Consider the following 26,140-nt stretch of genomic DNA (forward strand, 5'->3'; position numbering starts at 1 on the left):
TTGGTGCCTAGGGCCAACCAACCAAGACTCATGGATGGCCTTGGAACCTTGTAAGGGAAATGGGCCTAACTCGTATAGGGCATATTGTCTTTATAATGTTGTTTCTCCTCCTGTAACTTGTCAATCTGTATAAATCTTGTCCATGTGGTACACTCAATATGATGAGAATCTTTCTTGAGATTTCTTGACATTGTGTGGATAACAGTGGAACACACAGGCTGTCTGTCACCTTGTCCCTTCCTCTTAATACATGACCGGTTTACCTTTAATGGCATACTTTATTCCAGCTTTCCTCTGTAAATCTTCATTGATTATGTATTGCAGCCTGCTCTTATCTTCTACATGTTTTTACATAATCTTTTGTGTTACTAGAAACTTGAATCATGTGAAGACCATGGTATTTCATGTCTTGCAGCCATCCAGTATCCCTGAAAGAATGTTAAGAATCACATAGTAAAAGCATTCCCTACACAAAGCCCAGTTGAATGATTACATTTCAATTTTGATTTTGAGAAGTAAAATGAGAAGAACTTTGTGGTAGTCCATGGGTCAGATATTAATGGTCTAAAGACTGATTTCATTTGTGTCCTGAATCTTGTAGATTTATGCAGACTTTGTTGGTGAACCTAACCCAATATATTCATAAAGGTTCTCATGGCCAAATTTCCTTTGTGTGATTGTTATAGCTTCAACAGACTTAGACAAGACCAGCGTGTTGTAATCTCTAAATAAATGGTTGCTGCTTGAGTGATTACTGAAATACCATGATTACACTATCATGAGTCTTATATTATTTGTTATAATAATAAATATAAGCAAGAATAACTACAGCATATTTCCACGTTTCCTTCCTGTTGTACATGTCTGGGAACTATGTGGTTTTGATCTCTGTATCACCAGTGCCTGGAACAGTGCACACAGTGGAGCTTAACAAATGATGAGTAAATGAATAATTGAATGAAAAGACCCAAACTTCATACTTAGAAAAATGTCCTCTTTAAGTTTAGTAGAAATGCCCATACCCTAGTTCAAGATGACATCTTGCTGGTTTAAACCCCCTCTGATTATTTCCTGCTGGATATAAGACCTGTATCTGCACAGATTATGGCAACCTTTTTTCTAAATGAAATCATCCTTGTCTTTTTTTGTTTGTTTGTTTTCTGTTTGAGAATAGCCATAGGAACTAGCTTTCCAAATACAATAAATTTTCTACCAAATGTCAGCATTAGGGTGGAGCCAAGATGGCAGAGAGAAGGCAGCTACTTGCCTGAGCTCTCCCCCAAACCCCTCCAAACACCTTATAGTAATGCCATAAAACAATTCCTGGAGTGTCAGAACCCACAAAAGGACAGGGTGAGATAATTTTCCAGCCAAAGACAACTTAGAGGGTTGGCAGGAAAGGTCTGCCACACTGGGGTGACAGTGGAGCACAGTCCAGTGCATGTTGTGCCAGGGTAGACCAGACCACTGCAAACCAGGAGCTCACTTTGGAGTGACTGAATTGGCGTTGGCAGCAGCAGCTACTTCTGGAGTTCTCACCCCACAGATGGTAAAGGAGTCAAATAACTGATCAGAAGGAGGTGACGGGGTCTCTTTGCTGGCACTGGGGGGCAGGACTCTGTTGCTTTGCCCGTATTCAGATCTAGGTCGCAGTCTTCTGTGGCAGTCCCAGGGCAAGGAGGACACCAGAGCTTACTGGCCACAGTGGGGTGGGGACCCTGCTCACAATTCCAGAGCAAAAAAGAGTGCTTGTGGTCACTCACAGACCAGATCACAGGTCAGGAGAATAGTAAATGCTTCTCTCCTTAGATCATACCACCTCGGAATAACTGAAAACTTACAGATCCCTAGAAGTATCTCTGAAAACAGCTGCACAAAGTGCTTGAAGCTTGGGAAAGTGCTCCCTCCACCATGGAAGCAGAGCTCCACTTTAACAAAGAGTTATAAGTCAAGTAATAGGCTGGGAAAATGAGCAAACAACAGAAAGATATTCTGATCACAGAAAGTTACTATGGTGACAAGGCAGATCTAATGTTAGCATCAGTGACATTTTTGGGTGTATAATTTATGGCAACATTTTCTTTCTTTCTTTTTCTTTTAACAGAAACTTGAAGTAATCAGGAAGATGAAAGTGAGGTGAAGAGTCACCTTAGCATTAAGAATCAGACCAATTGCTGCCGCATAAGTTTTTTCTGTTTAAAAGGCGTGATAAGTTGCTTAGCAACCCAATCAGTGAAGAACTCAGAATTCCTATTCTGAAGCTGGAGTCTTGAGGATGTCTGGGAGGGGTTTACCAATTGGTGTTGCCAAAAAAGATGATTTTTACTAAGAATTTAAGTTGTGATGAATTCAAAACTACTACCAGTAGGGAAGTATATGGGGGGAATGGTGGGTAATAGGATTTATTTGTTGTTGTTGTTTTTTAATGGAGGAAGATGTTTAACCAAATATTCTCCATTTCTGTTGGATCAAAAGGGACCAGGTATAAGTTTCAGCAGGAGGGATATGGGCAGAGCCATAACCAGGAATTTTGATGCTGGGGACAGTTGCTGCCTGGGACAAGTAACACCAACTGGATTAAAATGTGCCCTCAAATCAGCTATGTAATTCATGAAGTGAAAATAGTACAAGAAGGAATTAAGACAATTTGTGAGAGGGAGAATTAGTTGCCTTATGGAGTTGGAAGGGGTCTAGCAGGTCATCCAGTCCTCAAATTTTTTGCTATCTTTTCACCTTCAAGGTTGGGCCTAATACTAAAATGATTTCACATGTAGAGAAATATTGAGGAGGTAGATAAGGAATACACTGTTTGATGATTAAATGCCTCATTCCTTATCCCCCATCCCTCACTGACAGTGCTCCATGCTACACAGTTTGGGACCCCGTATTCTTTCTGTTCTACAGAAATATCTAGGCAAGGCTGAGTCTTTGTAAATTGTATAGGAGGTCACTCCCAAAATTGGTTAGTATTTGAGGTTTCAGAAGGAGAAAGCCAAAATAAAATTCCAGAGGATTGCTGCCATTTCCCATTTCTTTAAAATGTGACTTAAAAATCCAGAAAGAAGAAAGTATGCAGGATAGCTAGGTAGTGCAGTGGATAGAGGACCGGTCTTGAAGTCAGGAGGACCTGAGTTCAAATCCAGCCTCAGACGCTTAGTAGCTGTGTGACCCTGGGCAAGTCACTTAACCATGATTGCTTCCTCAAAAATAAAATAAATAAAAAGAATATGAAAGTATGAAAGAATAGCTAGAGGACTGGTCCTAAAGTCAGAGAAACCTGGGTTCAAGTCCTGCCTCTGACACATGCTGGCTGTGTGACCATGGGCAAGTCATTTATCCTTTCAGTATCCAAGGCATTTCTCTAAGACTGTAAATGCAACATGAGTTACCGAACCGAATAGTTTAGAGAGAAGATCCCTACACCAATAAAATTACTGTATAAATAAATTTCCATAATAATAACCAGAATAACAGCCATTAGTCCTATGGAAAATGGGAGCCAATTTTGAGTCTAATCCTTTGCCCTCTTAAATGTCAATATATCAATATGAGGCATCTCAGATGTACCCTGTAAGGCCTCTGAAATTTTCATTCTCCAAGCGTGTATGCCCTAGACTTTACTGGGGAGAACATAAGAACTGGCTAGTAGAATGGAATTCAGAATTCTTGAATGATGCTTTCACTACTCAAAAATGAATCATTTTCTTCAATTGAACCTCCAGGGTTCCTTTTATACAAGAGGCCCCTTAACCACTGAAATTAAGCAGATGATTCAGCCAAGCTGGTGGCCCTGGCACAGAGATACAGAGTCTTTGCAATTTGCCAAGTGCTTAGGAAGGAACCCCCCCCTCCTGGCTGGTGAGGGGTGTGGAATGGGGGGTTGGAGAGGAGAATCCAGGATATTATGTTGGGTTAGATGATCACGAAGGTCCCTTTCAGCTCTAAAATCAATGACTCTGTGACTCAGTGTATGATTACTTAGTTGTTAACTCTCCTGTGTCTTTACAATTTGAAATGAGTAAGAATTCCAGTCCTGGTCTCAGACCTCTCACTGAGCTTTAGAGGTGAATCTCCACTACCCCATTTCCTTCCATCCTTGAGCTGCCCTCAGGCTATATGGGAAGTGTATTGTTCATTACCCTATATTACCTTGAAACACTGAAAATAAAATTGACATACATAAGCTTGACTCTGATTCCCTACTGTTCTAAGGATTTATTTATTTTTGAATGATTCCCGCTTGCTGATCATGTATTTCAGTACACCCTATTCTTTATCCATCCCATCATAAACCTAATTCTATGGCACTTAATTTTGAAGATGGTGTTTCAAGGTCTTTGTGTCTGCCTGGTGGAAAAGTAGAAGAAGGCATTTGCCATTCTAGGAAGGGCATTGCCTGGTAGTGGGTTGGGAGGTAAGGGATGGGACATTTGAACTATGTACCCTTTCCTTTCATCCCGCCATATTTCTCAACAGGTGAAATTAGTTCAAGATGAATATTAAGATCAGCTGTGAAGGGGAAAAGACCTAACAAAAGGGAAGAAAACCTTAGGGCAGTGTGTGTGTGAGAGATAAGGTGTGTGTTTGTAAGAATGGGAAAGAAGGCTTTTCCTGTACAGTGTTCTACTAGGCTCGTTGCGCATCTATACGATGCATTGCCTAGGCCTCTTTTTCCTTCCTTCAGCTGCCTCTCTGGGAATATTGACTGTCTAGCTGCCTGTTTTGAACAATAAGGGGCAGTTGCCATAGAATCATATAGATTCTATGTAGTATACATATGGTATCTATGCATATAAGTGCAGTAGAATCATAAGTTCATAGATTTAGAACTGGAAGAGACCTTGGAAGCCATCTAGTTGAACCTCCTCATTTTTTTTTTTGGTTGTTGTTTTTTTGTTTTTTGTTTTTGTTTTTGTTTTTTTGGTGAAGGCATTTGGGGTTAAGTGACTTGCCCAGGGTCACACAGCTAGTAAGTGTTATGTGTCTGAGGCCATATTTGAACTCAGGTTCTCCTGAATCCAGGGCTGGTGCTCTATCCACTGCACCACCTACCTGCCCCTTTTTGTTTTTGTTTTTGTTTTTGTTTTTGTTTTTGTTTTTGTTTTTGTTTTTAACAGATTCTTGTTGTTTGTCCTTCATTCTCGAAGAGGCTCATAACATCAGGGAGGTGATGCCATAACATGGAAGTGATTTGGATTTAAGTAAAGAGAGCTGTGCAAGGTCACCAGCCTCACTTTCTCCTCTGGAGCCATCTGGGTGCAGTGGCAAGATATAGATCAGAACAACTGCAGATGGCCACAAATTATGTATGTAAAGTCTATGTGCCAATGAAAGTTTCATATGTCTACATAGGTTGTCTAAGTGTGATTTGCAGGAAGCATAGATAGATATCTCTGAAATCTTGCCCTGTTCTTATTGATGGACATCTGACTCCTCCTGACCCCATTTGGGGTTTTTTTGGCAGAGATGCTGGAGTGGTTCGGCATTTCCTTCTCCAGCTCATTTTATAGCTGAGAAACTGAGGCAAGCAGGGTTAAGTGACTTGCCCAAGGTCACACAGCTGGCAAGTGTCTGAGGTTGGATTTGAATTCAAGTCTTCCTGACTCCAGGGCTAGCATTCTACCCACTGTGCCACTTAGCTGCCCACAAACTCTCCAAAGAACACTGCATTTCCTGCGTTCAGAGGAGAAAGAGAGTAGGCATGAGGTTGACTATCTTTTTCCACGTCTGAGATGTGTACTGGACTAGAATTATGTGTGTGCCTCTGCTAAATATTTTTGGTCTAGGGGCACAAACCAAAACTACTCCCCTGATAGCTCTTAAGGGGAGAGAGTTACCTCAAGCTCACACCCCTAGCTTGGCCCCTTCCCACCAAAAAAAAGTTACACAAAGGACCTTAACAAATAATGGATTGTGAGTAAATTCCTTTATTGAAGCAAGAAATTTTTAAATTAAAATTTTTAATTTAAATCTTTATTCAAAAGAGAAATTGGAAACATTCTACAGATTAGAAGATACCAGAAAATACACAAAACCAAATAAAACTCTTTGCTAGGATCAAGATAAGACCTCTACTTAAACCAAAAGAGGCAGAAATTCCCCAAACTCTCTAGGGAAAAAAGCTAGAAATCAGGGACATGTGAAAGAGTTGGCATCTTCTACATATCTTGAGCTTCCAACCTCTCTCTCTCTCTCTCTCTCTCTCTCTCTCTCTCTCTCTCTCTCTCTCTCTCTCTCTCTCTCTCTCTCTCTTTCTCTCTCTTTCCATGGCTCCCTCTCTTCCTCTTTCCCTCTCTTTCTTTCCTCTCTACCCCCCCACCCCCCGCCCCTTCACATGTACACATTATGCATTTGGAGTCAGTTCTGAAGAGCCTGGCCCTCTTGAGTACAGAATATCTCTCCTTTCCAAAGCTTTTGTATCAACTTCCCTCAGATCCATGGGCTTGCATCAGTTTTCTCCTTCCCCCAATCTGGAGTCATACCTAAGTGGCAGTATGGAAAATGTCCCAGGAATGGCTTGAAACCCAGATTATATGTAAATTAAAAGAGAAGTGACTTGCTGAAGTCAGAAATGGCAGAGTAAGGATTTAAAGTTATGTCTCAGTGCTCTTTCTACTTCACTACATTATGGTCAGCACTGGGTGTAGCTGTGATGATATTTCACCATCCTTCAAGGCTAAAGGTTTCGCAGGAGTTGTCTTGGGAATAGAATGCTAGCCTCTAAGGCCCAGCCAGTATCATTTTTACATGGAACTGTTGTAGCAGGAAGTGTGCATAGACACTTTACTCATAGGTTGGTGTTTCAGTCCCAGAGCAGGCTTGGCTCTAGGCAAGTATCTCAAAGTGAGTAATGGCAACAACTTCTCTCTCTATACTCCCTGAACTCTTGAGACAAGCAGACTTATTAGAATGCTCCACTAGGGCTTCTCATTATGTCATAAGCAGGGGCCTTTCATTAGGCTCTCCCAATTTACAACAGCATATTGCAATCATCTATTATAACCTCATCTCATTATAACTTCCACTTCAGCATCTCATTACATCACTGGCATTTTAAATCTCATTAGCTTTTCTCCCTTTCTGTCTTCTAGTCTCAGGGAATCTGGAAGGAATCTAAGTGATTATCCAGTCCAACCTTTTATGGATGAGGAAACTAAGGCCCAGAAAATGAAATGACACATTACAGCAGAATGTAGATTAATACCCATGTACACTTTCTAGAATTACACAATGAACCCAGGTCTTTCTGCCAGGTCACTTCTCTCTATCCCCTAAACTACCCTGACTGTGGAGCACACAAAAGAAATATAAGATAAGGCCCCTACCTTCATGAGGTTTGTAGTTTAGATATACATGAAATAATTTAAAATTTATAAAATACCAACCTGACAGAAAGATCTAGGTTCAGGTCTTGCCTTTCATATGGACTAGCTATATAACCATGGGCAAGTCCTTTAGCCTCTTAATACCCCTGACAGTCCTAACACTCATAATGTTCTCTGCCCTTATGGAATCACAGGCCCAGATCAAAACCAAAACACTTCATTGCCTGAATGGTTTGGAATGTAAGTGCCATACTATTTTTAAGACAGGAGAATTCACATGATGGAAAATGCTATCCACATCCAAAGAAAGAACTATGGAATTTGAATGCAGATCGAAGCATACTATTTGCCATTTTTTCCCTTCTGTTGGGTTTTGTTTCCTCTTTCTTGTGGTTCCTCCTATTGGTTCTAATTCTTACTTACAACTTCACTAATGTGAAAATATGTTTAATAGGAATGTAAATGTATCGCCTCTATCAGATTGTGTGCCGTCTTGGGGAGGTTGGTGGGAAGGAAGGGGGAGAAAAATTTTAAACTCAAAAGCATATGGAAGTGATTATTGATAAATCAAAATAAATTAATTTTAAAAAAAGAAAGGAGAGTTCAGTATGGATTGGACTAGCCAGAAGCTTCATGGAGAAGAAAAGAGTTGAAATGGGTTTTGATGAATCAGTAGGATTTAGGGAAAGAGGATAGTGATGGTGGGAGAAGGGGGAAGAAGGAGTAGATAGCAGGTTTACTTATAGGGAACATAAGATTTTGAGCTGATGGGGATTTGAGAGATCATCTCTTTCAATTCCCTCATTTTATTGATGAAGAGAGAAAAAAATTGAGGTCCAGAAAGGTAAGGAGATTTGGTTGGAGGGGTAGAAAGTTGTAAAAATGGGATTCAAATGCAGGTCTTTAATTCTAAATCTAGCACTTGTTCCAGACTAAGGAAATAGCATGAGCAAAGAAACAGATATAAGAAGAAACATGACATGTGCAAGGGATGATGAGTAAGTCTGTCGAACTGAAGTGGAAAATGAGCAATGATTGCTGAGAAGTGAGGAATAAGATTGGATAGATGAAGTGGAGCCAGATTATAAAGGATCTTGAAAGAAGACGGGGAAGCTTGATTTAATTTGATGTGACAGGGCAATGGGTAGTTATTGAAGATTCTTGAGCAAGGTGATGGACATGATGAAAGTGGTATTTTAGGGAAATGATTCTGGCACTGAATAGAGGATAAAACTGAGAGGGTGAAGGCAGGGAGACTGGCTCAGAAACTGACATGGTAATCTAGTTGTAATGAGACATTTGTACCTCATTACTTTTGATAACAATGTGTCCCCCTTCCACTTATATAGATGCCATTTAAAAAATTTATCTCCTAAAGCATCTCATTACATCCTTTAAGTGTGCACATATCTTGCTCTTACTCATCTCGTAATACCCCCTCAAGCATTGCGCATTCCTAAACCCTTCCATATCTCACTAGAATCTCTTACATCTCAAATATCTCAGGGCCCTTCTTAAGTCCTCCTGTGAGTGCTTCTCATTTTGCTCCTATGTCTCCTCTGCCTGCTTTCTATCTAGCCTCGTTGTTTCAGATTTTATAGATGGGCATATAACAGGTTTGCCAGTTTGGATTCATAAAATCAAAGGGAGGGGGAAACCTTGCATCTGGTTGTGTTTATTTTTAGGATAATCTAAAAGATGACTCAGCCCTCACATCTACAAAAACGGACCTGACCTTATTTAACAAAGACCCACATAAAATCTCCTCCACTTTATTCACTTTGAAACTGTTGTGGCCTCATTTACATATTCTTCTAGAATGATTCAAGACTTAAGCAAAAGGCATGCAACTGACAAACAGGTTGAGCTATTTTTTTTAAAGCTAAGATTTCTTTAAAAATCTGATCTTACAAATTTTTCAAAATCACAAATGACAGAGAAATACACTTTTAAAACACTCCTGAAGTGTCACATCATAGCCATCAAATTAGCAAAGAAAGATGGGGGGAAAACTTGTTGGAAAGGATGTGGCAGAACAGACTTACTAATTCACTGTTAGTGGAGCTGTGAATTGGTTCCACCTTTCTGGAAAATGGTTTAGAAGTATGCAAGTAAAATTATTCAGTTGTTCATATCTTTTGAGCCAGAGATTCTGTTCTTGGGACCATATCCCAAGGAAGTTAATGATAGGGGGCTAGACCTCTATGCACCAAAATAATCACGGCAGCATGATTTGTGTCAACATAAAGCTAGAAATGATGTGTATGTCCAACAATTGAGTAGGAGCTGACAAAACTATGGTATCAGAATTTAATGGAATATTATTGCACTATAATGGAAGATAAAGAATTTACAGTGAAGAAGCAGAATAAACATAGTTAAAGTAGAATTTAAAATGTATATACATATAGCTTTGATCATAGAGATCATTCAGAGTAAAGAATGCAGAACCAAAAGACATGTTAATGTTAATAAGGCCAACTCTAAGGGGCAACAAAAAACGTGGGTCAAATGCACCAACATCATCAATATTAAAGCACACATCGTTCCTTTTTGTTAATAATCAGTAAGCTACAAAAGTGGGACCTGACATATTAGTAATCATGATCATATTGTTGGATGGTTTTATTTAACTATTTGGTGGAATGTACTTTATAGGAGAATGTGTTTGGGTATTTTCTAGGAAATATCTACTGTTTCAAACAAAATGTATTAATGAGTCTTTAAAAGATATCATATATACTATACTATAACAGAGAAAAGGGAAGATTCCAAAGAGGTGGAAACTATTCTGTGTGTGTCTAGGACAAATAAGGCTAATAGAAAATTAGTTCATCCAGGTAATTTAATATTAATGCTCAGTGGAGTAGGTGAGATTGTGAGCCAGGTCTGTGAGTTATGACAGAACATATTATTAGAGTGTCAGTATGTGTAGGACGGAAAAAGTGTGGAAGAGTGAATAGGGAAAGAAGGGGAAGGGAATAAGCATTTAAATAGTCCCAGGTACTCTACAAATACTATTTTATTTGATGCTCACAGCCTTGTGAGGTAAGTGCTGTTATTACCTTCATTTTACAGTTGAGGAAACTAAGGTAAACAAATATTAAATGAATTGCCCAGGGACACACAGCTAGTAAGTGTCTGATGCCAGATTTGAACTCAAATCTTCCTGACTCCAGGCCCAGAACTCTGCTATCTTGCTGTCTCAATAATCACTCACGATTATGAGTCTGAGGGAATACTAACCATTATGAGTCCCTGTCAGTGTAGTGTAAGCCAGTGTGGTGTTGTCTGAGTGGAGATCCTGGGCAATTTGAGCTATGTTTTTGTCCTTTGAATATAGGTCCCAAGAGGATTTGGATTGGCCCTGTGGAGACCTTCTAATGAGGGCATTAACTATGCATGGAGACAAGTGTCCCCAGCCTAAATTCAGTCAGTGAAATTGAGGCTGGGCCCTATGTAGTGATATGATCAGTTGGGGACATTAAGGAGAGAGTCCTGTCAGATGAGGACATTTGCCTGGCACAATTCTGATGTTCTGCACAAGAAAAGAGAAAGCTCAGGAAGAATCAGATGAACCCAGAGCCTAATGTGAAAGAGTGTATATAGGGGTCCAGATAAGAGAGAGTTATAGTATACTTGCTATTTATCTAAAAGCATTTATTTATGAAACTGAATTTGGACTAGGAAAAATTATGAAACAAAACACAATTATCTCAATAAGGTCTCTGAGGTTAAGTATTTACACTTTAACTACAGGGTGCCTAAGAAACCATGTGGCATATACATTTGTGTGAACACAAAGTCACTGTGTGCAAGTCAATCTCTCAGAGATCCTGCTAACTCCTAAGACTATGACAAATGAGTTGTATATCTGAATTGATGGAGAGAGTTTCTGTACCTAGAGTTTTTGATAAAATGAAATCATAGACCATAGGGGGTAGGAGAGAGAGAGAGACAGAAAGATGGAAACAGAGAGGGAGGGAGGAAAAGATAGAGGGAGAGAGAAAGAAGGAGAGGAAGAGACAGAGAGAAAGAAGAAAATGGGGAGGGGGGGAGAGCAAAAGAATATTATCCACATAGATAAATAATTAGGAAAAAGGGCCCTGAATTCTCCAATTAAAAATCATCATTCATTCTACATACTACCATTGTTCTTGGAAAGGTGGAGTCACAATTGACTGTCTATGAATCAACTTACTATAAATGAAAGAATGAAAAAACATTTGTTAGAGCATTTATTATATGCCAAGCACTGTATTAAATGCAGTCTCTGCTCTCATGGAGTTTAATGTAATTCCCTAAATACTCCCATCCCTGGATGCCACTCCTGTACGTGTGTTATCTCTTCATATCAGAATGTAAACTCCTTAAGAATAGGAACAACCTCATTTAAAAATTTTTATCATCAGAGCCTAGCATAGTGCCTGACATATAGTAAGTATTTAATAAATTATTTTTCACTCATTTATTCATTCATATTAATTACACATAGCATCCTAAGTGCCAGAGAAAGGCTAAATTCCCTGCCCTTAATGAATTTAGGTTATAATTAATCTACCTTAGAGGGGAAAAAGAGATCACTATCTATGATTTCTTTTGTGTGAGGAGCTCAGTGTAGATTGGCATCTTATCTATAATTTATACTTTTATTTATAGTCCTAGGAAGTTGCCTGAGGCACTGGGAAATTAAAATGACTAGCCCATGGTCACACAACCAATATATGACAGCGAGGCCAGCATCCTATCTACTACCATGTTGCCTCTAAAACTTATATACTTAAAATAATTGGATCTTATTGTTAGAGAGCTGTGACCTTGAAAAAGAAAGTATTTCAAATTTATAAAATTATAAGCATAAACAATTCTGATGTATCATACCACACCTTTCAGATTGGCTAATATGACAGAAAAGGAAAAAGACAAATGTTGGAGGGGATGTGGGAAAATTGAGGAGACACTAATGCTCTGTTGGTGTAGTTGTGAACTGATTTCAGCCATTCTGGAGAGCAATTTGGAACTATGTCCAAAGAATTATAAAACTGTACATACCCTTTGACCCTGCAATACCTCTACTAGGTTTGTATTTCAAAGAGATTTAAAAAAAAGACACACATGCAAAAATATTTATAACAGCTCTTTTGTGGTGGCAAAGAATTAGAAATTGAGAGGATGCCCATCAATTGGGGAATGGCTGAGCGAGTTGTGGTATATGACTGTAATGGAATAATATTGTGCTATAAGAAATGACAAGCAGGGTGCTCTCAGAAAAACCTGGAAAGACGTGAACTGATGTAAAATGAAATGAGCAGAACCAGGAGAACATTGTACACAGTAACAGCACTATTATGTGACAATCAATTGTGAATGACCTAGCTACCTAGCTATTCTCAGCAATACAATGATCCAAGACAATTCTGAAGGACTTATGATGAAAAAAAGCTATCCATCTCCAGAGAAAGAACTAATGGAATCTGAATGCAGATCAAAGCATATTTTTTAAAATTCAGTTTTTGGGGCAGCTAGGTAGCGTGGTGGATAGAGCTCTGGCCTTGAAGTCGGGAGGACCTGAGTTCAAATGTGGCCTCCAGACACACAACAAGTACCAGCTGTGTGACCCTGGGCAAGTCACTTAACCCCAATTGCCTAGCAAAAAGCAACAAAAACAAATAAAATTGATTTTTCATGGGGGTTTTATTGTTTGTGTTTTCTTTCATAACATAACTAATATGGAAATATGTTTTGCATGACTGCACATGTATAAACATATAAAATTGCTTGCCTTCTCAATGAAGGGGGAGTCAAGAGGGGAGGGAGAGAATTTGGAACTCAAATTTTAAAAAATAAATGTTAAAAATTGTTTTTATATGTAATTGGGGAAAATAAAATATTAAATCTCTTTTAAAAAGATTATAAACTTAATTATTATGTAGATCTCACGAATCTCAACTTGACTAAGAAAATTCAAATTTGTTGTCAGGGTAGTGTGGAGGAAGTGAACTTGAGTTTGTGGAAAACATCTCCTCCTCAGCAAAAGTGACCTTAGAAGTCAAGAAAACAGAGCTACAGAGCTGTGTAAATAGAGATCCTCAGGCTGGCAAGGACAGGATGAGCCTTACTGATGTCTATTTTAAAGGAGGCCTCCATCATATTAGAGATCTCTGGCCCCACCAGGATGTTCTGATGAGATTAATGCCAGACTAAATATCCACACTGAAACAAACCTGATCTTTGGCAACACCTGAGACCCCAAGGTTAACACATTCTTCCTTGTATCACCTGAAATCCTGTCGCTGTTACTCAGCCTTGTCCAAATTAGTAAAGTGGCTGAGTAGCCTCATCTAATAGGCTCCTTTTGCCACTGGCAATGTCATGCCAAAACTGTGTAAACTCTGTGTGTGTGTGTGTGTGTCCCTTTGTTGCTATCTGTGGGATCACTGCCCCATCAGCTCATAAGACTAAGCTTTTTATCTCCTAGCATTTTTTTGTTCAGTTGTTTCCGACTCTTTTGCAACCCCATTTGGGGTTTTCTTGGCAAAGATACTGGAGTAGTTTGCCATTTCCTTCTCCAGCTCATTTTACAGATGAGTAAACTGAGGCAAACCAGGTTAAGTGACTTGCCCAGAGTCACAAAGCTAGTAAGTATCTGAAATTAGATTTGAACTTATGAAGATGAGTCTTCCTAACTCCAGGTCTAGCTGCTATCCACTGCACCACCTAGCTGCCCTACCTTACCTCCAGCCTTAGCTCCTGACTTAATGATCTCACATCAGATGAACCAAAATGGGAGGAATCACTCTCTGAGAAGATCTTATGACTTCTGAGTTGAGGAATCTCCCAACTATGGTATGTCAGATACTCTGTGTATTCTAAGCCTGAAAGATGATAGGAAGATTGTCGTCAAAACTGAGCCAAGGTACTGAAAAACATAAGATGTGACCAGGGGACAAAAGTCACCATGCAATAAAATAGTCTTGGTTCATGAATGTTTGATGCCAAGTGAAATCAGAAATTATGTCTGTTTTCATTCCATCCTAGACTAAAGGAAGCCCATAACTAGGAGTGTGGGCTTGGTGGTGTTTCCATGCCTGTGTCACTAGATCAGCAGTCTCTATCCCGAGGGTGCTCTATGAAGGAAGCTTACTGTGACATTTCAGTCTTTTGGTTTAAGAGGCTGTCTGGCACTCAAAAGATGATCCAAGAGAACAAGAATTTAAAAATAAGCCTTTGAAAAACTGGCTTATACTAACAGCTCTCATGAAATAAACATAATTAGAACTGGGAATAGAATAGAAGAAGGCCATGGAGAAAGAAGGGACTTTGGGATGACATATAATTCACCTCATTGTCCACAGAGCAACTTTGGCCTCTGAGGCAGCTGCTGGCACAGTGGATAGAGTGCCAGGCCTGGAATCAGGAAGACCTGAGTTCAAACGTGGCCTCAGATACTGACTAGTTATGTGACGCTGGGAAACCCCTGTTTGCCTCAGTTTCCTCCACTGTAAAATGGGGATAATAACAGCTATAATAAGAACAACAATAATAATTTCCCAGGGTTGTTGTGAGGATCAAGTGGGATATTTGTGAAGTGCTTAGCACAGTTTGTAGAACATAGTAGATACGATATAATGCTTATTTCCTTTCCCTCTGGCCAAGGAACTGGCTTCTACCACGTCTTCTATGTAGTTTCAACTGAATTAGCTTCCTTCTTCTAACACTTTGCTCTCATATACATTTTTTAAAACTTTGATCTTTAGAACAGCCTTGTAAGATTGAGAAGACAATTATTATCTCCATTTTATACCAAAAGGAAACTAAAGCTGAGAGAAGGCAAGTGATTTGATCGAGATCACTCAGGACTGAAGATGGGCAGGGCTGATACTCAGATCCAGTGTTCTTTCCCCATTATCACAGTTGCCTTACTAAAATCTCAAAAGATACACGATGGAATTAATATATCGTGTCCCTTATGCTGACTCTTTTTCCAATGTGTACAGCCCCATCATGCTTCTGGGTGTACCTGCCCCCAAACTTACTCTCCCATTTCCCTTGCCTTTCCCTCTCCGCCCTTTAGACTGTTTTTCCGTCCCCAGTTATCTTATTTCCTACAATGTTCTTTTGTCTTCTGGAACATTTTAGATTAGGGATTCTTAGCACTTTTTGTGTCATAGGCTGCTTTGACAGCCCCCTCTCAGAATAATGTTTGTTGCCTACATTTGTAATGGAAGGAAATGTTAGATTTCAGTTAGAAGCTAATAAAAACAGAGATGTCATTTTTTTTTCCCATCCAAGTTCATGAACCATCTGAAATCTATGCACAGAACTCCTGGTGGGGGTGGGAGGGCAGGGAATGGGGGAAGAGAAGGGGAGCGGTCAGTACACTTGAGGTTTAGAACTCTTGAGCTGGACAAATTACAAGACAGGAAAGACCACTTTACGATGGTCATATAGAGAGGTGATGTCACATCCATATTTTAAAAGATTAGGCACTATTAAGTGAGATTTAAAGAAATAAAAGTGTATAGGTATCATTAGATGCTTTTTAAACTAATCCTTTAGTATTTATATATCATTATCTAATTCTATGGATTTTTCCTTAGACTTACATAGTCCACACCTTTTAAATTTTGCCTTCACATATTCTAAAATCACAGATCTTCAGAGAAGGAAAAAATATCAGAGGTCAAGTATTCAACCTGTACCTGAATGAGAATCACCTCTACAAAGTCTCCAACAAGTGGTCAGTCCTCCAGCCTTAGTGGCAACTGGTGACACAGTGGATAGAGTGCTGAGCCTGGAATCAGGAAGACCTGAGTTCAAATGCAGCCTCAGATACTTAGTAGCTATCTAATCCTAGGCAAATCATTTAACCCATTTGCCCTCTGTTTCCTCAACTATAAAATGGGAATAATAATAGCATCTACCTCTCAGAGTGAAGATCGAATGAGATAATATTTGTAAAAAGTGCCTAGCGCAACACCTGGCACATAGTAGACTCTCCATAAATGCCCTTTCTTTCCCTGCAATGGATCTTGCAAGGCAGCCCATTATACCGATGAAGGCAGCAACCTAATTATTAGGAAGCGTTTCTGTATTTGGAGCCCAAATCTGCCTCTCTACAGCTTCCAATCATTGCCCCTAGTTCTACCTGGTTGGGACCAAGAAGAAAGAGTCCAATCCCTCTTTCATGAGGCAGCTCTTCAGATCTTTGAAGGCAGCTATTAAGTCACTTTTAAGGTTACTTCTCTCTAGGCTGAGCATCCCTGGTTCCTCAGTTAGTGCTCCAGTAGCCTCATTTCAAGCAGCAAAACACCTCTGACTGTCTTCTTCAATTTAAAATGGAGTACCGTAGCCACTTGATCACCATGATTATCCTTAAGACTTTGTGTTTGGAATCGTCAAAAAGTCCTTTTCAGGACACTAAAAGCAGCATGGTAGAGTTGAAGTTAGAAGATCTGTGTTTTAGTTCCTGTTCTTCCAGTTAATAACAGTGTGACCTTGGGCAAGTCAGTTCCAAACTTCTTTGTGCCTTGGTTTCTTCATCTGTAAAAAGGGGGATAATAATAGTTGCACTAGTGTCTTAATGCAATTTGAGTGAAGTTCAGGATTCCTAGGTACAATGAAGGGGGAAGAACACCAAAAGAGTAAACACGTCAGGAGGGGAGAGCTAGTGGAAAAAAAGTAAAGCAGGAAAGCTTTATTGAGAGAAAATAAAAGTCAAAGGGGGTAGTCAGAAAGACTGAAAAGAAGCCGGGTCTGCTGGATTCCCTGGTAGAATAGTGCACCCAAACCAGTAAAACTTGGGTGGCTTGTTACAAGGTTCTTATCTGGATCAAACAGGACCAGACATTAGTTGGAGGGAGCAGAGAGTCAAGATTTGGGGACTGATACTGATTCATGCAGAAGATAGCTAGGTGGCTCAGTGGACAGAATGCTGGGCCTGGAATCAAGAAGACCTGAGTTAAAATCTGGCCTCAGAAACTGACTAGCTGTGTGACCTTGGGCAAGTCACATAATCTCTTTCGCCTGAATCCACTGGAGAAGGAAATGGCAAACTACTCTAGTATCTTTGCCAAGAAAATTTCATGGACAGCATGGTGCATGGAGTCACAAAGAGTCAGATATTACTGAATGGCACAACAATTGATTCATGCTGGGAAGAAACACCCAGGGAAGTTGGGTCCTGGTTGATATTCTCCTTCCCTCAAGCACCTCGTAGGGGTATTGGAAGGAAAGTGCTTTTTGTCTGCGAAGTGCTGTATGAATGTGAGCTTTTATTACCATGACCTCAAATAGGATCAAATGTATCTGCTCTCAGATAAAGACTGTTTTCTTTTTTCTAAAGGTAGAGTCTGCTTTCGAGTTACAAATCCAGGCTAACCAGAAAATAACTTATTAAAACATGCATATGCAGTATGTAACTAAGTTTTTCTATGTAGATACAAAATGGCTTCATGTTTTCCAGGCATCCCTCAAATGTGCTTTCATAGGTTGTGAATTTAGTAAAAATGGAGGCCCTATCTTTGTATCCCCTCACGCAGGATAGGCCCTCAACAAGTGCATAGGCCTTGAATGAATGAATGCCTGGATGGAGGCATGGAGGATGTGGAGGATGGAGAAGGGAATGATCCGACTCAGTAAGATCTGCTTGTTCAAAAGGCAAAGAAGTGGGTGAGGAAGAGGGAGGAAAAGCAGAGGCAAGAGGCTGGAGTAATTGGTCCCTTAGGTAATGGAGGAAGTTAACTCCTACCATTAAAGTAGTTTTTAATGTTTCCACTTGAAAAAAATGCAGAAGCAGACTGTGGACATTTATTCTATTTATAACCCCAAATATAAACTATGGGCCTGATGTGAAAGAACAGAGGATGATTTTTACACCAGGGGGTGGAACAACCTGGGGGTGTTCCATCTCTCAATTCATTACCAAGCATTTGTCTATGGTTTTTAGGTAATTGAGCAAATAATGCCCTTGACAACCATTCCCCACTCAGACTCTGAGACAAGGTAATTAATTAGAAGCCAGAAGGGGGTTGTTAACAGCTGCTAATGAACCACCATTGAGGGAATTATTTACTAGGGAACTATAAGATGCTGTAAATGTGCATGATCAAGTAGTTTAGGTTCAGCAATGTCTCTTGGTCATATCTCATCCACTGAAGGGAAGGTCTAAGTTGTGAAGAAGGGCATGGAGTTTTCCACCATGTGATCTGTATGAATTTGGCTTGTTAAACATGAACCTTTTGGAAAGTCACTGAAGAGTTATCAACAGAAAATCAGCTTTGACATGCAATTCCATTTTAAAAAAAAGCTTTTATTGTACACCATTTTGCAGAAAGGAGAGGTCAGTGTGGACATGAAACTATGAAAAATATTTCACAAAGGATGAAGAATCTGATGTTGGTTTTCAAGGATAGGTAGGAATAAAAGATAGGAATAAAAGAAGGAAACATATGAATAGTACTGAAGGAGGTAAATGGTACCACATCCCCACATAGGTTGAAGGTAGAGACTCATTTGGTACTGGGTGCTGAGAATACAAAGTCCAGAGTGTCCAGAATATCGTCCCATCTCTCAAGAGACAGAAGACAGCATGTGTAAGGCAAATCAAACCACCATCACCACCTTGACCATTCTTTCCTCTCAGATTCTGATGGGAGCAGTCCAGGACCCTGAAACCAACCTTGGAAATAGTGTCCCCCAAACCACCAGCCCTGCTTCCAGCTCAGCCCCCTATGGGGCCCCTTTCTCATCTTCACCATGTAATAAGTACTGTCCATCTGCCACCAACAAGCAGATAAGCACAGGAGCTCTGGGAATGGCAGCACCCCCTGACTACCATTCTTACTTCTAGCTCAGCTCTTGTAGCCATCACCAAGAGAGGCATTTCCTTTTTTTTATTTTATTTTTATTTTGATTTATTAACAATCACTTCCATATGCTTTTGAGTTGAAAATTTTTCTCCCCCTTCCTCCCCCCCACCCTCCCCAACACAGCACAAAATCTGATATAGCCTTTACATTTACATACCCATTAAACATATTTTCACATTAGTGAAGTTGTAAGTAAAAATTAAAACCAATAGGAGGAACCATCAGAAAGATGAAACAAACCTCAACAGAAGGTAAAAATAAGTGATAATGATTCGACTTCCATAGTTCTTTCCTTGGATGTGGACAGCATTTTCCATCCCGAGGCCTCTGGAAGTATCTTAGATCCTTGTAATGCTGAGAAGGATTCAGTTTAACAATATTAGTCATTATATAACGTGGTTGTTATTGTGTACAAAGTCCTCTTGGTTCTGCTCACTTCACTCAGCATCAGACCATAGAAGTCTTTCCAGGCTTTTCTGAAGTCAGCCTGTTCATCATTTCTTATAGTGCAATAGTATTCCATTACATTCATATACCACAACTTGTTCAGCCATTCCCCAATTGATGGGCATCCTCTCAATTTCCAATTCTTTGCCACCACAAAAAGAGCTGCTATGAATATTTTTGTACATGTGGGTCCTTTTCCCATTTGTTTGATCCAAGAGAGGCATTTCCTGCAGAGAAGACACCAGCCATCCCCACCAACCAACTTTCATCCATAGAGTAGGCAAGTTAACCTAGCTGAAGCAGGGAGGGAAAGGATCAGTGTGGATTTGGAGCAAGTTAAGGAGTAGACACACACCAGGAATGGCCAATCCACCCTGGGGAAAGAATCATTATCAGGAAGATGCTGTGTCAACACCATCTTCTGAAGAATCAGAAGCATCTTACTGCAGTAGGAAAAGTTTTGGGCTTGGAGTTAGAAGACGTTGGTATGAATCCTGTGTCTGCCACTTACTATCCATATGATTTTGAATAAAGTAACTTAACCTCTTTGGATCTCAGTTTCCTCATCTGTAAAATGAAGGGAACTTGATGAACCTGATGACCCCTAAAGTCCACTCCAGATGGAAACCTGTGGTCTTCAAGAGTCTTTCAAAAATTTATATATTTCTAGAAGTCACCTAGATGATATAGTGGGTGGAGGGCTAGGTGTGGAGTCAAGAAGATCTGAGTTCAAATGTGGCCTCAGCTACTTACTACCTGTTGACCCAGGCAGTCTTACTGCCTCAGGTTCCTCAACTGTAAAATGGGATAATAATAGCTGTTGTGAGAATCAAATAAAATAACGTTTGTGAAGTACTTACTACTGTGCCTGGCACATAGTAGACACTTAATAAATGCTTATTCCCTTTCCTTCTAGGACATAAACTTTGTTGTTGTTCAGTTGTATTTGATCCCATGGACCATAGCATGCCAGGCCCTTCCATCTTCCACTATCTCTAGCAATCTGTTCAAATTCATGTTCGTTGTTTCCGTGACACTATCTATCCATCTCATCCTCTGCTGTCCCCTTTTCTTTGTGCTTTCAATCTTTCCTAACATCAGAATCTTTTCCAGTTAGTCTTGTTTTCTCATTATTTGGCCACAGTATTTAAGCTTCAGCTTCAGTATTTGACCTTCCAGTGAATAATCTAAATTATTAATAAAAATTAATTTCAAATTAATTTAATTAATAAACTTTACTGGCAGTAAATGATATATTGCTGGTCTTGGGTCCAGCTGTCAGTCAAATATGTACTAGTTGAAGGCTTGATTCTTTCCATCACTGCTCTGAGTAAAAAAAAAAAAAGTACTCTTATGTTCCAAACTGGGCAGGAAGACAAAGCAAAGAAACATCTAGTGAGCCATGCTCAATCATCAATAAATTACAAAATTTTATGGTATGTACTATATTTCCAGCAGTCATACTGGAAGTATGCAGAAGTTCCAGTGTGAGCATGAGACTGGAGGAGGTAGACAGTAAGTTTGGGGGAAAATCTTCCAAGGAGGAAAAAAAAGTAATGTTAGAAGTCAAAGAAATGGAGATATAGGGTTGTGTAAATAGAGACAGACCCTCATTCTATATTTTATTCAACAACAGGGTGAGCCCACTGATTCTATCTTGAAGGAGGCTTCCACTATCTTAGAGATCTCCTGCCCCATCAAGATATTCTAACATTAACTGTAGACAAAATATCCCCATGGAAACAAACTTATTTTTGGCAACTTCTGAGACCCCAAGGTTAACATGTTCCAACCCCAAGGTTAATACAGTGTGCCCCAAATCACCTGACATGCTGTTCCTTTTACTCAATATTTCATTGCTAATTAAACTTTTTATCTCCTAGTCTTGTCTCCTAATTTATTGACCTCCAGTCAAATAGACTAAGATGGGAGGAATCACTCTCCACAAGGATCTCAGGACCTCTGGGTTAAAGAATTCCTGAATAAAACTATGTTTCCTGGAGTAGGCAGGCAGACTTTTGAGGTAGGTTTTGAAGGATGAGTAGTTTGGATAGGAATAAAAAGGAAAACATTTGAATGGTACTGATCCAACATAGCTTTGTATCAGGTTGAGGATAGAAACTCATTTGAACAGTGGGAAGTTTAGGATCTTATGGGACCCATGTATGCAAAATCAAGTTTCAAAAAATAAATACATAAAAATGAAGGCACTCTGGCCTGCAGATGTGTTTATGAACTGTAGACATGTTTGTCAAGGTATCATTTTAGCAGTTCTCAAACATTTTTTTTTATCTTAGGACCCCATTACACTCTTAATAATTATAGAGGAAGCCAAAGAGTTTTTTGTTTTAATGTGGGTTATATCTATCAATATTTATCTTATTCGAAACTAAAGCTACACAATAAAAGTAATAATAATCACACCTATGTCCCAGAGTTGTTTCAAGGATAAAATGCAATAATATTTGTAAAGTGCTTTGCAAACTTTAAGGCACTATATAAACATTGTTGTTGTTATGAAAGTCACTTTCCCCTTTTAGTTGGAAAATAAAATTATATTTTGAGTCATGTGACCCTGAGTGAATATAAGAAAAACCGATGGCTACTCTTTAGGCGAATGTGAGATATTGACATTCCCAGGTTGAAATCTGGAGGAGACAGTAAGCCAAAAAAGTGAGAGGTCCTCAAAGTATACCCAGGTCATTCATGTTAGGAGGGAGTCTCTGATACGGTTACATAGCAGCAAAAATAGTAAAAGCAAAAGCACAAAGTTGAGAATGAGTGTGATACATACAGGGCACAATAAGAGATTTGCTTCACTAGAGGCTAGATTTCATACTGGAATATAGAATTGTAGAGCTTAGCAGACTTTTTTGTGGCATACTGGGAAGGTAACTAAATAAAGGAGTCAGTTTGTGCTCATCGTACAGCTACTAATTTATTGTTTGAATTTGACCTCTCCTTACATAAGTTCTGTCATCTATAAAATGGGGAATTTGGGTTATCCCAGCCAGGGAAATCCTTCCCTGGATAACTTGTTCTGCTTCTCTTTGCCTTCCATCACCTACTCACCTTTGACATGATATAGTCACCCTGGCTGCAAGTGACCATATTCCAGCCAAGATTACTAGCAATGGGAAAGAAGGTTTGGATTTCTTCTCAAGTTAAAAGAACATCAGGTCGAGGGGTTGTTCCTGGTAAGTATGATCACATTTATTCTGATTAGGTTCTTTGTGGATCTCAAGTGTGGAGAATGAGAGAGATGAGAAAACCTTTAAGTTAGATATGATCAGGAAGAGAGCAGTACAGCCGTTAGGAGGTCCAAAGGCTGGTAACAATGGTGACATTTTTATTTTCACTATGAAAGTCATGAATACCCTCATAAGTAGTTGACTAAATTGGATCCAATTGTAGATTCGACAAAGACTCATTAGCAAGCAGAAGAGAGTTCCACTCTATTTTTAGCTGCAGGATGCCTGGTACAATGCCTATTCATATAGCATTTTCATTTCTTATTGCCTTCAGTGCTGACATGAAAGTTAATGTTAATCTGCCAACTCATTCTGATTGGATTGCTTTGGAAGTCACTCCAAAGTCACAATGGCTAAATGGGATGAGGCTGTTAAGACAGAAATGCATTTCAATTAATACCATAGGCAGCACTGAAGCTAAGCCAGTGCCAGCCCTAATTCCTGAAAGAAAACAAATCCACAATAATCCACCTTCTAATTCTGCACAGACTGGCACAACACCAAATAATATCAAGCTTGCACCCTCTTCACCCCTACATGCTCAAGCTATTCCATCCTGGGCTGAGTCACCCTCTCATTCACTTTTGAGGTCAGTAAGCATCATACATGGAAAGCTGTGATCTGTGTCTACACAAACCCTCTTCCTGTGTTTATCTACAATAAGAAAATTTTGTGTTAATGGGTTTTGGGCTCAGAACACTTTCTTATATGTGTATCTTTTTTTCCACAGAAAATCATTAGCAGATAAAGCAATCTGTATTTGGGGAGATAACAAACATGCTTGTCCCTAAGCAACGATTTTAACTAAAAAATGTCTCTGCTTTATCATCATCTCTTTCAGTGTCTCTTTTTTTACATCAAGAACAACCTTTGAGTGTATCCAACATGGCAAATTAGAGGCAACCTCGCTGAATTCTCTCAACATTACCCTCCAAACAACTTTAAAATAATGCCTCAAATAAAATTTGGAGTGGCAGAGTCAGCAAAAGTCAGGGTGAGTCAGGGTGAGACATTTTTTAAGAAAACTTAGGAGGTCAGCAGGAGATGTTTATGACACCAGAGTGGAGGCCTGTCTGGAATCCACACACACCTGGTGGCAACAGCAGCTGCAGCAAAAGCAGCGGCTTCCTGAACTGTCAGTCCAGAGACAGTAAGGGGGTCAGAAGACTTGTCAGAAAGAGATACAGAGGACCCTTTGCTGGTATTGGGTACAACTGGCACTGACTGGCCCATACACAATTCTGGGTCACAGTTCCAGGATGGAAAAGAGCGCTGAAGGTTGTGGCTGCAGGGGAGCAGGGATGCTTCCTGGGTGAAGACCAGAGTGCAGAATGGGAGAGCAGTGACCATCCTCTCCCAGGATCACACTACCCTGGAAGCCCTGAAAACTTGCAGACCCCCAGAACTAGCTCTGCAAACAACAGCATGAAAAAGCCTGAAGCTTGGGATAGTGCCTCCCCATCCCCAGGTGGGCAGAGTCCAACCTTAATAATAAAATTTGAAGTCAAGAAATAGACTGGAAAAATGAGCAAACCAACAGAAAAAGAACTTGTCCATAAAAAGCTACTATGGTCACAGGGAAGATCAAGACACAAACCCAGAAGAAGACAATAATGTCAAAGCAGCCACAAACAATGCCTCAAAGAAAAATGCTAATTGGACTCCAGACTAGCAAGAATTCCTGGAAGAGTTAATGAAAGAGATAAGAGTGGTAGAGGAAAAATTGGGGAAGAAATGAGAATGGTGCAAGAAAATTATGAAAAGAGAATTAACAGTTTGGTAAAAGAGGCACCAAAAATACTGAAGAAAATAATACCTTAAAAAACAGAATTTGTAAAAGAAGTACAAAATCTTACTAAAGAAAATAATTCCTTAAAAATTAGAAAAGAATGTTAAAATAATTTTTTGGGGGGAAAAAGCAACCCTGTCCTATTCACATATGCTTAATAGGCATATGATATCTGTTTCATTCCTTGATTTATTCACAGAAAGTTTATGAAGCCCCTTTTATAAGCAATACACTGAAGGAGAAACAAAGACTTGGCCCTTATTCTCAATGATCTTACATTCCAGTAGATTATATTACTTACTCTCAAAATATGCTTTTAAGACTATATAAAATCCCTTGCAGTAAAATATAAGTGACCAATAAGGACTAGCATGTCACTTTTCCTAGAGGTATTCTAGTTGGGACACTTACTGGTGGTGTAACCTTGGGAATTGTCTCAGCCTGAGTTTCTGGTTTCAAAGGGTTCCCATGGCTTGCATAAGCTTTATTTATACATGGAAATAAAGAGAAATGAGCAGTACTTGATGTTGCTAAGTATCAGTTCCTACTCAATTTTGTCAGACAAACTCCTTGAGAAAGTCATATTTAGTGCCTCTACCTTCTTACCTCTGTTCTTAATATTCTGCAGTCTGCCTTCTGACCTCATCATTCAGCTGAAAATACTCTCTCCATTGTTACCATCAATCTCTTAATTGCTAAATCTGATAGTCTTTTCTCAGTTGTCAGCCTTTTTGACCTCTCTTTGGTATTTGACCACCATCTCCTCCTAAATGTTCTTTGCTTTCTGGATTTTTGTGATTACACATGAAACTGCAAATCTTTTATGTGCAACTTGCTATTACTTTTAAATATATAATAAAATTGTCGTGTAACTTTATTTTTTTCTTCCTTTCCCCCTTCCCTGCCCTAGAGATGACTACCATTAGACTGCACCTATCCTTACTTTTCTCCTCTAGAAAATGATGGAATTGTATGAGATGGCCTCTTAGGTCCCTTCCAGCTCTACATCTATAATTTTCTGATCCCATGAACTCAACCCTCCCTGTTTCTTTTTTGTTTTGTTTTGGTTTATTTTATTTTATTTTTATATCCTCCAACTTTGCTAAATTTGTTTATTTCAAGTAATTTTTACTTGATTCTCTAGGACTCTCTAAATATATCATCATATCATCTGCAAAGAGTGATAGTTTTATTTCTTCTTTGCCTGTTCTAATTCCTTCAATTTCTTTTCCTTCTCTTATTGCTACAGCTAACATCTCTAGCATAACATTGAATAACAGTAGTGATAATGGACATCCTTGTTTCACCCCCTTCTTTCCCCCATCTTATTGGAAATGCTTCTAGCTTATCCCCATTACATATAATGCTTGCCGATGGTTTTTGATAGATGCTATCTATCATTTTAAGGAAGACTCCATTTATTCCTATGCTCTCTAGTGTCTTTAATAAAAATGGGTG

At 39.4% G+C, this 26,140-nt stretch overlaps 1 long non-coding RNA gene across 1 annotated transcript in view; it reads left to right on the forward strand.

The window, feature by feature from the left end:
• Window positions 1–23,175, forward strand: part of LOC144456325 (uncharacterized) — a 54,286-nt gene extending 31,111 nt beyond the window's left edge. Inside the window, exon 3 of the long non-coding RNA XR_013485391.1 lies at window positions 22,731–23,175. This is a non-coding gene — a long non-coding RNA (uncharacterized LOC144456325). The remainder of the gene's footprint in view (window positions 1–22,730) is intronic.
• The last annotated feature ends 2,965 nt before the right edge of the window (window positions 23,176–26,140 follow it).

Source organism: Phascolarctos cinereus, unplaced genomic scaffold (assembly GCF_003287225.1).
Source record: "Phascolarctos cinereus isolate Bilbo 61053 unplaced genomic scaffold, phaCin_HiC Scaffold_3;HRSCAF=262, whole genome shotgun sequence".
NCBI classification, from domain to species: domain Eukaryota; kingdom Metazoa; phylum Chordata; class Mammalia; order Diprotodontia; family Phascolarctidae; genus Phascolarctos; species Phascolarctos cinereus.